The following is a 13,709-nucleotide window of genomic DNA, read 5'->3' as shown; positions in this document are numbered from 1 at the left end:
AAGTACAGGGCGGTACTGTCATATGATAGTAATTTGGCAGTTGAATAAAATTAAAATAAAATAATATTTGATTCCCAAAAAAATTTATAGGAATTTCTTGTACAAAATTCTATTTTAATAGAGTATGCATAAAAGGTCCATAAAACTTTTTTAATTTTTTGGGAATTGCAACACCATTCCTCAAGTAATAGTCTCTTTTAGAGTGACGTCGTAAATGTGAGTAAACCGCAATTAGCTTGTTGTAGACAAAACTGTGCAAATAGATTCTGACCCTTGTGTATTATTTACAAACATACTATAAAAATAAATGTCTCAATTTTTAAGTACTTAAGAACAGTCAAAACATTTTTTGTAAAATATAATATAATAAAAAGATCCCCAGATCAAAATGAATGTGATTTCTTTCTCTGGGTGGCTTTAAAAAAATTGTTTATTTTACACCGGTTGTATCTGAAGCAGATTTGTGGATTCGTATAAATAATAAATGCAACGCCATAAAAAATGATCCACAGTTGTTGCATAGAGTAGACTTTAATTTTCGGCAGAGGGTAAATGGTGGCTATTTTCAACAGTTATTGTAGTGCTATTTAACAATATCGGTAGTTCATGTGGTTAAAGTTGAATTTGTTAATGTTTTGTTTGTAAGGTTTGTAAAACGAATACTTTTGTAATAATTTTCTATTTATTCAACTGTGTGGTAAGCCAACTTCAATTTAAAAAAGATAAAACTCAAAAATTAGTCGTTTTTCGAACAAAATGAAAAATTATTTCTTTATTTAAAATAAAATAAACTGATCGAGTTTTTAAATAACGGCATAGAAATTTTGGCGTTCTGAATATTTATATTCCAATTCAGCAAATTTTTATCTTTAATTAGTTAAACAGCTAGTCCACGTTTCATAATCAATGCAAACATCTTCAGTCATTTTTGAAAGTAGGTATGTATGCGATTTTTTCTATATTGCACTACCATGATTGAGACATTTTGGTATAAATGGAGCCTGTAGTTATGACATGTACTTAAAAAACACCCTATATAAATGTGGCGAGTAGAACCACAAGCAGCTGAATATTTGTAATAAAATTTTGAAATGCCTCAGATTTAAAAAGGTTTGAGGATTTTGCAGATATGATTTTTCCATTACCAGAATATCTTACTTGCTCATGGGTAAGGTAAAATGAAATTTTTGATTTTTTTCTGCGTATGTAATCAAAAAGGTACCAGTGTGTCAAGGCCTATGAAGAAATATTCTGTCCTTCTTTTCTAACTAATTAACAGTTTATAATAGTTACAAATCTAGCAAAAAAGTGAAGTTTAATTAGACTCAAGCAGAATGCAAAATTTTCTTAGAATAGACTAACATTCAAATGCAACCAAATATTTCTTTTGTGATGTCAAAACAAGCGTTTCTCAAAATAAAAATTGATTTGTTCCGACAATTTTCTAAATAGAAATAACGTTATAAAAATTTAAGGAGAAGGGTGCAGATTATATCTACAGTGTCATCCAAAAAGTGTGTATTGCATGAGAAAAATGTTTACTATTTCTTTTTCTGAGAAAAGAGTCATAGCAATGGTATTTGCTTATCCAAAGACTGTAAGAACATATAAAACATATGATAAAAATATTTTTTCCAAAATATTGAAGAAGCTATTTGAAAAAAGTTGATGTGCAAACTTTCAGTACAAAATAGTAAATGTACCTCATTAAAGTTAGGGACTTTAACTATTTTTTTTTTTCAGTAGGTTATAATAATAAAATATTAATAATTTTGAAATAATCTTGAACAAAAAAGATCCTATCGCAATGCAAAAGATTTGTTAAATGAAATAGGTCTTCAAATTAAAATATTTATTTACAAAAAGAAATCAACTTAATATTTAAAATTTTTCGCATGCAAATTTTCGCCACTTTAGAGATTTGATTTTAAAGTCTTTGGACATGCATGAAAAATTCCCGTAAACTTTCATTTAAATTTAAAAAAAAATATCTTCCATGTTATTTACTTTTTCTGAGCCTGCATAGTATTTCAAGAAACTATGATAAATTTTATAACATACTCCACAACCTTTTTATTAAATTTTTCCTGAGTGAGTTAGTTAGATTGGCTACAATTATGGTGCACCACATTGTCTGTATAGTATATACCTCCTTTAATAATGAATGTTACAAAGACATTTACTTACTTATATATTACTTTACTTACGTTACTAGACGTTACTTTCTTATATAGTAAAAAATATGCATTTAATTATAGAAAATTATAGAACATTTTAATATACTAATAGGAGTAATAAAAGTAACACAATAAATAACATTTTCTACATATTTAAAGTAACCACTAAAATAATACTTCATGCCATTACATTTTACCGAAAAAAAGATAATTACCAGTATTGTCTTTTCCACGAACAGTACTGACTTCAGCTTATACTTCTCCCTACTTTTTAATGTAACTACTTATGATAAGATTTTACCAGACAATTACAGATATAATATAAGTATACATACATAACTGCACATACATTGAGTACTTGGGTATTCATGGATACCCTTTTATTCTTAGGTATAGGGAAGTATATAAAATGATGAATACGATTACTGAAAATACTGTCCCTAAATACTTGAATACTGAATTCTGTCATAGAATCACACTGTATATTTACATACGGTGCTTACTGTTTCAGTTTAATGAGATGAGAATTTTTCTTATTATCAGATTTAAAAACATCTCATTTGACGTCATGCCATCTTATGAATACTCATAAAATGAACCACGGAGTATACTTAAATAAATTTCTGTAAAATATTGGTAGATGTATAGATATCAACACAGATATCATTTTTGCTAAGAAATGTTCTAAATAACTTATCGATTTAATATAGAGTTCTGTGTGATCTCGTAGTAATGTAATGTAGCTACTGTCCAACAGATGGCAGGCGTATGTACATATTTATAGTCACTGAATTGAGATAATTACAAAAATAAGAAAAGTCATGTTGTTTCTGCATGAATTTTACATGCAGAAACAATTTGTGTTCTTTTTTGTGTACATTATCAAATTTAGTAACTTTTTGCCGACTAAACGTAGTTAGTTGATTTTACATACTCAGAATAGAGTCTAAAGTCAATCAATTGCAGAAACTCAGATTTGAGAAAGGGAAAATTTCACTCAATCGGGTGTGGACAGAAATTGATACATTATTGAGTCAAATGGAGAATAAAATTTAGTGATTTTTTTTTACAGTGTAGGTGCTGAACTATTATTACTAAGTTTTAATTTAATTTATGCTAAAATTGCAAACTTATTTTCATAGGTGTTCTATTCATTACTGCGCCGAAAGACTCGGTCACGGGTTATTTTTATGAAGTTAGTTTTGCCTAATCAAAAATTTCACAATGAAAAAAGCAGACAAAAATACAAAATATACATCACCATATACCTCGCAGTTCAAAAAATTGTTAATATTTCGAATATCTACCTGTTATTTTGTCGCTTTTTGATATATGTATTTTAAAAGTAATTCGACGCATTTTACTTTACTGTATTTCGATGTACTTTGACGTATTGTATGGAAGTTTTGGTACTTTTTGAAGGATTCTAAAGCCAATTCGAGAAATTTTGATGAACTTTGAAGTAATCGTTGTAGTGATACATATTGAATTATTATGATGTATTTCAAGGCTGTTTTGATGTATTTTGTTTTATTTTTAAGAGATTTTCACATATATTACAGTGTTTCCAACTTCGAAACTTTCGGAACAAGAGAAGAACAAAACACATCGAAATGTAGTGAAGAACCAATATGAAGCAAGGCCATTTGTAAGAGAATTTTTTTTGGAAATTAATTTCATTGAACATGGTAAAACAAATCTTTGGGGCCCATCCAAAATCTGGTCTGTTTACGTGCTTGGACTTATTGATAACAACCTGTATCAAATTTGATATGAGTTGGTCAATTCGTTTGGAACATATTATAAACAAAACCAGATTTCTTTACGAAAACTTTAACACCCTGTGTCTCGGAAACTAAGCATTTTCGCATGTATCTGAAATTTTATTTTTATTGGAGTTCTTCTCATTTTACGCATTTTTGTAACACTCTGTATTAGTAAAAGCATCGTAGATTATGTTAAATTAATCGGGTTGATATGTTTTACAGTTCTCTCTATATTCTACTAAATTTTAAAAATTACAAGATGTTCAGGGACAACATCCAATTACCAGAAAAGGTATTAGAGTTACATCTCAAAAATTCAATTAACGAAATTCCCAGCACCTTAGCACATGCAAACTATGAAAATCGCACGTCACCCCCTATTCACTGCACCCAGTTTAATCTGACATTATTTATTCGAGTCTGCAGTGCCCTCTCTGAAAGGGGTTAACAAAGGCGTACACGGGGGATTGTTAATTCCAGTAGGGGTCGAACTTGGGTTTGTTCGGTTTACCTTAGCGGTGACAACCTCCTAGGTCCCATTAAAGGTAATAATTTTAATGATAAAATTCACTTACAATGCCTTATTGTGTAAATATATAAAGGTTCAACGGTTACGGAACATGGTCGATAAGAAGTATACACTTATTTGAATTTTATTAGTGTTTTATGTTAGGGATGGAGCGGTATGCTCAGTATACATGCTGGAAATTTTATGACCACACAGAGTGTCGTGGTAGTAGTGTTTGCTATATCACCATTGTCTTATATGGACGTGATCACACAGATTGAATAAACACGTAAGCTAATGTTCGCGATGGTAGATACGTTGAAGCAAATTTGACATTTTTTTAATGCAGGGAAATTACCAATTCAAGTCTGTGGAAATGAACCTTACTAATGTAGACCTTGCACAAGCGCTGCTGTGTACATTTAGTTTTGGTGAATATTTGGCAAAAGAAAGACATGCTTTCGAATATATCGATATGCACAATACACACGATTGTGCAGACATTTTTGTACGTTTGACAAATATTTGGCAAGTGACCCTATCATCTGGAGCCGGTTTTAGATATCGCAAAGAAAAGGTCTTTGCGTAACTTAACTTTTAAAACTATTTATCATAAGTATCTAATAATGCACACATACTTATCGTGCGCATTTTGTGGTACATCTAATAATGACGGCTATTTATATAAACAAGCACAAATGCTACCAGATAATCTTGAGATCAAAATACGATAATGGGGCCTCCAAAGTTGTTTTATTTTCAAATTACTTTTTAAATTTTTAATCAGTACGTAAATATCTCGAAATATGTTTGACGTAGATTATTGAAAGTTGGACTGCCGACTTATCAAAATATAGCTAAAAATTCATTGGGTACTATTACATTAACCTGTAGCGGAGATACTGGAAAACATTAATTAACCCAGTGCTTGGAAGTACTGAATGTTTTGGAAATTTTATAAAATCATTTGATTCACAATTGTATTCGAAAGAAAATAATATCTCTTCTTTTATTACTTCTTATATTTTACTCGTAGGTAAAAATAGTAATTTTCAAGTTATTTTCTTTGAATCTAAAATTAACTTACTACATAATTGAATAAATACAAAACAGCTATAAGCTTGTTGTTTCACAGAAAAAAAATCATTTATAAGTACTTTTTAATGCACATACAATTTTCTATACAATATAACCGTTAAGAATCGAAGGCGTTAACTTTTATTTTTTTTTTTAGGGATAGTAAGGAGTAATTTCTACGCCACTGAATGTTCCAAACTTTTGATGACTACGTTGTATTTAAAATCTCATACATTTTCTTTGTAAAGCGAATAGTTTCAGAATTAATTTCAATTTATTAAACTACAAATTGGGACATCCTGTGTTTAAGATGCTAAATGCACATGATACATATGCTGTTTTGATATAGAAAAATACAATAGATACGTTTAAATCGTGATTGAGTAAAAAAGAGAATATTGAACTATTTTTCACTTGGTTTCTAGTATCTCAATGAAATACAGGGTGAGTCATTAATAAATTGTACACAGCTTAATGGCAGATTGTTGAGGTTAAAATATAGTAAAGAAGCCAAACATGCGTTAGTCAATTGTTGCTCCTCTTCGTTCTACAGGGTGTTAAAGTTAAAAACAGATTGTTGTTTCTTTTGCTGTATTTTAAGTACCTATGTATGGACCGATTATTTTGAAAATTTGTAGTTTTACCTTTATTGAGGTGGCAAATACGAATATGCAAACAGTGTTGGTATCACGTCTAGGGGGCGCTAGTTATACTGTCATATCAAAATATGTGTAACTTTTTATATTTTACAATTTTGAATTTTTTAACTGGAAATTATAAATAAAAAAGGTATACTTGTTACAAAATCCATAAACTCAACCGTTTTCGACATACAGACGTTTTAAGTTTTTGAGATTCGGCATAAATTAATTTAGAAAATTAGCAGGTCATAAGATACCAAGCCTGAATTAAGAATTAAGACAATTAAGCAACTGAAATTTTTTTTATGCATAATATCTTAAGAAATTATTAATCATAAGATTCTCAATGCAACCACTAGCGACTTCAATGCAGTTATTTAAATTTTGTCTGTTGTTAAAAATTAAGTTCTATGTTGTTTGATAATATGAACTGATTCTTGAATATTTGTCCACAGTTGTTCTTGACTATTAATACCTAATATCTTTGTAAATTAGAGAATTAAGATAGCCCCGAAAGAAAAATCCAGCGGACAAATTAGGGCTACGTGAAGGCCAAGGTACTTCGCTACCGCGTCCAACCCAATGGTGTGGAAATTTCTATTAAGATATCCTTTTACTTCTCGGGTACAATATGCTGTGAATTTATGATGACAATGCTTACTACTTTGGAAAAAATATATTTTTTAATTGAATTCCCGCCGAATCTCAAAAACTTAAAATGTCTGTATCTTGAAAACGGTTGAGTTTATCGATGTGTAACGAGTAGGTATACCTTTATTATTTACAATTGAACATAGTTGATTATTTTCTAGTTAATAAATTCAAAATTGTAAAATACAAAAAGTTAGACATATTTTTACATTGATAGGGCAGTATAATTAGCGCTCCCTAGACGTGACTTCAACACTGTTGGCATATTCATGTTTGCCACTTCAAAAAACGTAAATCTACAAATTTTCAAAACAATCGGTTCATATGTACTTAAAATAAAGCAAAAAAATTTAAAATATGTTTTCAACTTTAACACCCTGTAGAATGAAAATGAGCAACAATTGAATAAGGCGCGTTTGGCTCAATCGCTATATTTTGACGTTAACAATCTGCCAGTAAACTGTGTACCATTATTAATGACTCACCCTGTATAAATAATTTTAGCAACATGTAGGATACAGGCCAATAAAAGATGCCCCTTAAAAATCGATTTTTTTTAAATAACTTTCTGAATGCTTTGTGTAATTTAATTATTTTTTAATATGATGGACAACAGATTTCACTCCTTAAAATATAACCCATGAAAACAATTTCCCTTATTTAATTTGCCAGGGACGGACTAGCTGTAGCACAATAATGCCAATTTCTTTTACACCCTTTACGATAAAGGCACAAAAATAATTTTTAGATACCTTGAACCTTAAACTAAAAAAATGCGCTCATGGTTGATATTTTATTTAATATGATTTTTATTACATAATTTTATATGTCGGTTCAACATGAGCTCCTTCTAATGTTATGGATTCTCTAGCTCTACAAATTGAAGTGTTGAATCCTCCACAATGCTTCAACATTGGTCCTTATTTCGCGACAATTAAATTGAATCCTTTCTAATAAGTTTCCCCTAGTGTCGACTGGATGGGCATAGACTAAAGTTTTTAAATATCCCCATAAAAAAATCTAATGGATTTAAATCTGGTGATCGAGGAGGCCAAGCCATTGGTTCTCCCCTTCCTATCCAACAATTTAAATTTGAATAAAATAGATCCGAAAAATAAAAAAATAAGGAAAATATCACAAGTTTCGACACACTCTATCGTTAACTGACAGACTCTGATAGGTACTGTAATTCTTATTTAAATCGATAAATGTCAAAAAACAACCATAGCAACAAAAAACAAAGGGAAAAACAAGTGTAAATAAAAGTGGCATTTTTTAGATAGGCACAGAAAGAATGCTAATTTCATGGGTTTATTTTCTTTTACGGATGTAATAAAAATCAAATTAAACAAACATAGTTTTTTCTCGAAAACAGTTCATTTTATCGATACTAACCAAGGGTGCCCTTTTCAGTTTAAGGTTCAAGCTATCTAAAAATATTGTTTTTGTGTCTTTATCGTAAAGAATGTAGAATGTGTAATTGACATTATTGTGCTACAGCTAGTAGTCCGTCCCTGGTAAACTAAATAATCAAATTGTTTTCTTGGGTCTATTTTTAAGGAGCCTTATTTGTTGTCCATCGTATTAAAAAATAGTTAAATTACAAAAAGTATTTTAAAAGTTATTAAAAAAAAGACTTTTAGGGGAATCCTTTAGCCTCCTTAGAGGGGGGGGGCAGGGTGGTCTAGGGATAATTTTTAGATGAACTTGTCATGTTATTTTAATGTCCCCTGTATAGGTAAATCCGAGAGATTGCCCTCATATTCTGGTACACCCTGTATGTAATTTATTGTTATAAAATTCACAGATTTGTTCTTGCAGCTCACGAGCTGCTTAGGTCTTATGAACTTATTTATTTTCGGACTTACATTTCTGATATCCTGGTCCTAAAGAATTAAGAGATGTGTCCTTTGGAACTGCCCCCTTTTACACAACACAGACAACTTACTTTTTTTCTACTTTTAACTCTTAGATTCAAGCACTATCGAGCCAATTATCCAGGTTTAATAAAATCCGTTTTGCAATCTTGCAATTGCTCAAGTTCAACGTTTGTTGCTATGTGTTAATTTTGATGATTAATAAATACTAATAAAACGATTGGGATTCGTACATGTTCTTTTGTTCTGTATAATAACGAAATATTTTAATTACAAGGCAGGTTGTAACACTAGTCTCACAACCTGCAATAAAGTTCAAAATACAAAGAAATAATGCTATAGCGTGGAGTGCTTGGTTCTGTTGTAGAACAGATTTATTTTTCAGTTCAGTTATCTAACTTAAATTACAAAATACATGTAATTGTTACCAACAGTAGAATACAAAATGCAACTAGTTTGTATATTACTGCAGCGCATGAGCAAAGCTTGAAAAGAGTGGATATATTGATATATTTTAGACTACAGAAATACAGAAAAGCAGTAGCCCAACTGTATTTTTGTTGAGACATAGGTATTGACTTTGTGAGTTATAATGCACTTTATGAACTTACTTTGCTATGGAAGTTTTTTTTGTTGATATTATTGAATTACCACGTGATAAAAATCTCAGGAAACCGAAAAACTTACTAGAAATACTTCTACGGATGTTCCAAACACAAACACTTAGGGTCGAGTTATTGTTATGCGACTAAAGTGTGCTATGACTGCATAAAAAACACACCCTTGGCCATCTGTTTGTTTGTTAAAAACTTTGAAGAGACCGCCATGCAACGCACAACAAAGATTTTGGTATAATATGCAAGAAAACTTAAGATTTCTGACAGTTATTCAAAACTATACCGAATTAGTATAAAATCGCGTCATTGTATTTTATTTCCTGATTTCAGGATTTTACCTGATATCTGTCAATACCTTTGTCATAATCCTATTAAGCAATGGAGCCATTCATATGTATAATTTTATAGTACAGCTGAATCTTAAAAACCGTCATTGTTGTAAGGTTTAAAATTGGTTTCCTATGAAAGTTCAGTTATTACGTAACAATCTCTGATAAAGGAAACCGATTTCAAAGTATTTACGTAGTCAACCTTGGAGACGTAATGATGAAAATCTCTGTGTTCTCTATTTTGAACGCATTTATTTACATGTACAGAGTGGTTGATTTTGATAGTTTTATATATACAGATATACAGTTTTTTAAAATCGCTCATTTACATTAACCTCTCTATCTCCGTTGTCATTAAATTTAGAAGAAAAAAGTGTGTACATTATTTTTTCTATTTTTTATGAGGAAGGCATTGGCGTACTCAGATTTTTTACAAATTGCACAGTTTTTTCATATTTCATAAACATAGGTTTTTTAAATAGAACACCCGATCGAAAAACTGTGTGATAAATAAAAAAAAACTGAGTAGGGTAATGGTTTCCTCATAAAAAATAGAACTAATAATGTTCAAATTTTTATCTTCTAAATTTAATTAGAACGGAGATAGAGAGGTTAATGTAAATGGGCAATTTTTTCAAAAAATCCTGTATATCTAAAATTAATCACTTTAGCCAAGATATTTTGGTACCAGTACCAGTGAAGTAAACTCAAAAGAAGAGGACGGGACATCGATGTCAGATTTTTTATATCTATCCCCGTTTTGGTTGTACAATATAAAACTATCGAAAATCAACCACCCTGTACATGTAACTTGAAGTATTTTAGATCAAAAAGCCTTAATGAACTAAATGTTGAAATTAAAAAAAAACACGTTTAGTTGAGTCGCCGAAGGCAGATATGAAAGAAGATTTGAAGACAAAATTTCATTGAATTAATTTACAAATAACGGTTGTCCCATAAGCACGTGATCAAAAAGGTACTGCGACATTCTTTGACTCAAAAGAATTCATTTATTATAAAATGACATCATCGCTTACTACGATAGTAGTGATTGTAGTGAGTAGTTGTTGTACTTGAGTAGTAGTAATAATGAATGTCTAAAATTGAAAACATTTTTTTGCGTAAAAACTCTGAATGCTACAAGATTTTATCAAGAGCACGAAAATCTCGAAAAAGGACTGATGCATCAATAAAAAAAATGAATTGATTCCAGCGACCAATAAAATAGTTCTGGTAATTCTTGTACCAAGACACTCAAGAATTTACCACTTGCCCAAGGCGGATAGACGCAGTTGCTTCAGCAAAATATGAGTCTTGCTTAGGAACAAATTCACAGCAAGTTTCATTAAAATCCATAGTAACATTCTCCAGATATTACAAAAAACATAATTTTTTTCAAGAACTTTGACAATCAATAGTAGAGTAGCCAGACATTTTTCTTAATGGAAGTTAGGTCAGATCATCTTCTTTTGAGCCAAAGAATGTCGCAATACCTTTTTGATCATGTGCTTATGGGACACCCTGTATATCAACCATTGCCAAAAATCATCTTTAAGTGATTATGATTTTTCTAAGAACAAAGGTAAGTTCGTCTTTATTTCAAAAGCGAGCCATTTTCGAGTTACTATATTTCTAAATTTAAAATAAACTTACCCTATCTAAAATTACTAATTTTACCAAAAATGGTTAAATGTAGATATCACTGTAATAAATTTTATTTAGCTGTCACTGTTTCGCTGTTTCACCGTTTTCCAAGGTTATTTATAAACTTATTTGTTTATTTTTGCCAGAGGAATGTCGCCTTAGTTGTGCACTTCCTTGTGGGGCAAAATAAAACTGTCCTACTTATGCAAAAGAAAGCCTAAATTTTAAGATATCAAAAAATTCGATGGCAAAATAATCACAAACGTCACGTCACATACAACCTCAACAAAACATCGATTGATGCTGCAAATGACTCAGTAAATAACATTTAGAACATTGACCAACTACATATTTGTACTACTATCATGGATAACACGGTAACAGAAATAGATAATAAAAAAGTGTTCATACTGTAATTTGTAACCAACGCCCTCTTTAGTGGATTTTTGATTCTAGTTTTACGAATCTTTTGAAACTACCCTGCACTAAAATGAACGACACGAGCCCTTCAAGCCCTCCCACACCGCAGCGTCGTATTATTCATTCACCGAAGTGTCAAACTCAAGCGATAAGTTTATTTAAAATGTTTATGTTCTAATAGTAGTAGTAACTCGAAAATGGTTCGTTTTCCGTATATAATGGAAGATGCAATTCCTTCTTAAATATAACAACAGAAAATAAATGTACTTATTTTACCAATTTCCAAAATAATCAATGGCGTTGAAATTAGGCGGTTCTTAGTTAGGGTCTGTGTCAGGATTTTCGCCACTGTCAGATTTATGTATTAATTTAGTGAATTTTTACTTCTAATTATTATACTAATTTTCATTAGTCTATGTTAAATATCTTCAGAGATAAACTTGATAAATTTTTTCAAATCAATACTCTGTACCTCGAAAAACTTCTGACTTTATGTCAGATTTAGCCTATATTTCACAAGGAAGAGATAAAAAAACAATAAACGGTATTAATGAGATAATTTTTCAAATATATTGATATTCATTTTTGTTTTTGTTTTATGTTATAGGTTAGTGATACAAAGCAGCTTTTTTTAAATATTTCAGCTATATAATTGAATTTTTTATCTTTTTATCTAAGATCAATAAAATATATAACGTTTATGATGTTATGATTACTACTTTCATTTCTTCTATTCCTTCAGCAAATTTTGATTCAATCATTAAGAAATTGTATCTACATAACTGGAATGGTTGCTGTCAGATTGCATATCAATAATTTCATTGTGAGCTGTGAGAATATTTTAACGTTTTATATCTATTCAGTATTATCAGTTTCAATATTTGCGTATTATTAGTTACAAATTACATTACAAATAAGAATTGATTTTGATAAATTTAATACTGAAAGAGAAAAAAACAGTTTACTAATGAGAAAATCAGAAAGTTTTATATTTAGGGCACTGTAAATTTTACTAAAACTAAAATTATAGCATAGTCAATCAGATATGTGTTCAGTATAATATTACATCCTTAAGGTTTCTCTAAACATACTTACAAGTAACCCACATAAAGCGCGTTTTCAAAAATTAAGATTATTTACTTTCGGCAAATTTCCAAGTGCGGACCTGTTTAAATATCGCGACAAGTTTTAATGCGGTTATTCGCCAAACATTTGTCAATCATAAATGTGTCAAATATTTGACCAAAATCTATAACGCCGAATTGTGTCATACACAAGATATGAAATATGACCACATGACAAATTTTTCCTCAAATATACATATAAATAGCTTTGGCAAATATTTGGCAAGTGAGGATATGCTTTCAAATGCATCGATATGCAGCATCCACGAGATATGACATTTGTTTATCTTTAACCAGCACTTGGAATCCTTAATAGGCAACGAAGAAGGAAAGAACTATTTACTGATGGTAATAATAGATAGAATTGTGTTTTAGCACCGATCTCAAGTATACAGTACATTGACGATGTGTTATGATAATGCTCATTTAATTAAACATCTTATATGTTATTTTAATCTCTTCTTAAAGGTGTCAAAGTCTGATAATGTTTTTCGTCACCAGAAATCTAAACTGCCCGATGAAGCAATCCCAAGTAAAATGTGGAAACAAAAAGATCCTTTGAAGCAGCTGCTTTTTACATGATCAAACTTTGTCAAAGGGGAAAACAAGAATATAAGATGCTTTTTTGAATGATTGCACTATTTAAGAATTTAAACATATCAGGTATGTATTTTCGTATTAATTTTATTTGGACCTGTTTTAGATTTCATTGTGGATAGTTATTTGTTACTGTTTACCAAGTATTAGCCTATTATAATTCAATACTACAGCGCCTTCATAAATGTTTATAGGTTAACCATATAACTGCAAAGCTTAAGCCACCAAACATTGCACGACTGGTACTGTCACATAAAAATCCCCAAATCTTAGCGTCATCA

The sequence above is a fragment of the Anoplophora glabripennis genome, unplaced genomic scaffold, assembly GCF_000390285.2.
Source record: "Anoplophora glabripennis isolate ALB-LARVAE unplaced genomic scaffold, Agla_2.0 scaffold178, whole genome shotgun sequence".
Classification (NCBI taxonomy): Eukaryota; Metazoa; Arthropoda; class Insecta; order Coleoptera; family Cerambycidae; genus Anoplophora; species Anoplophora glabripennis.
The sequence above is the reverse complement of the archived record's forward strand: the minus strand, read 5'-3'. Positions refer to the sequence as shown.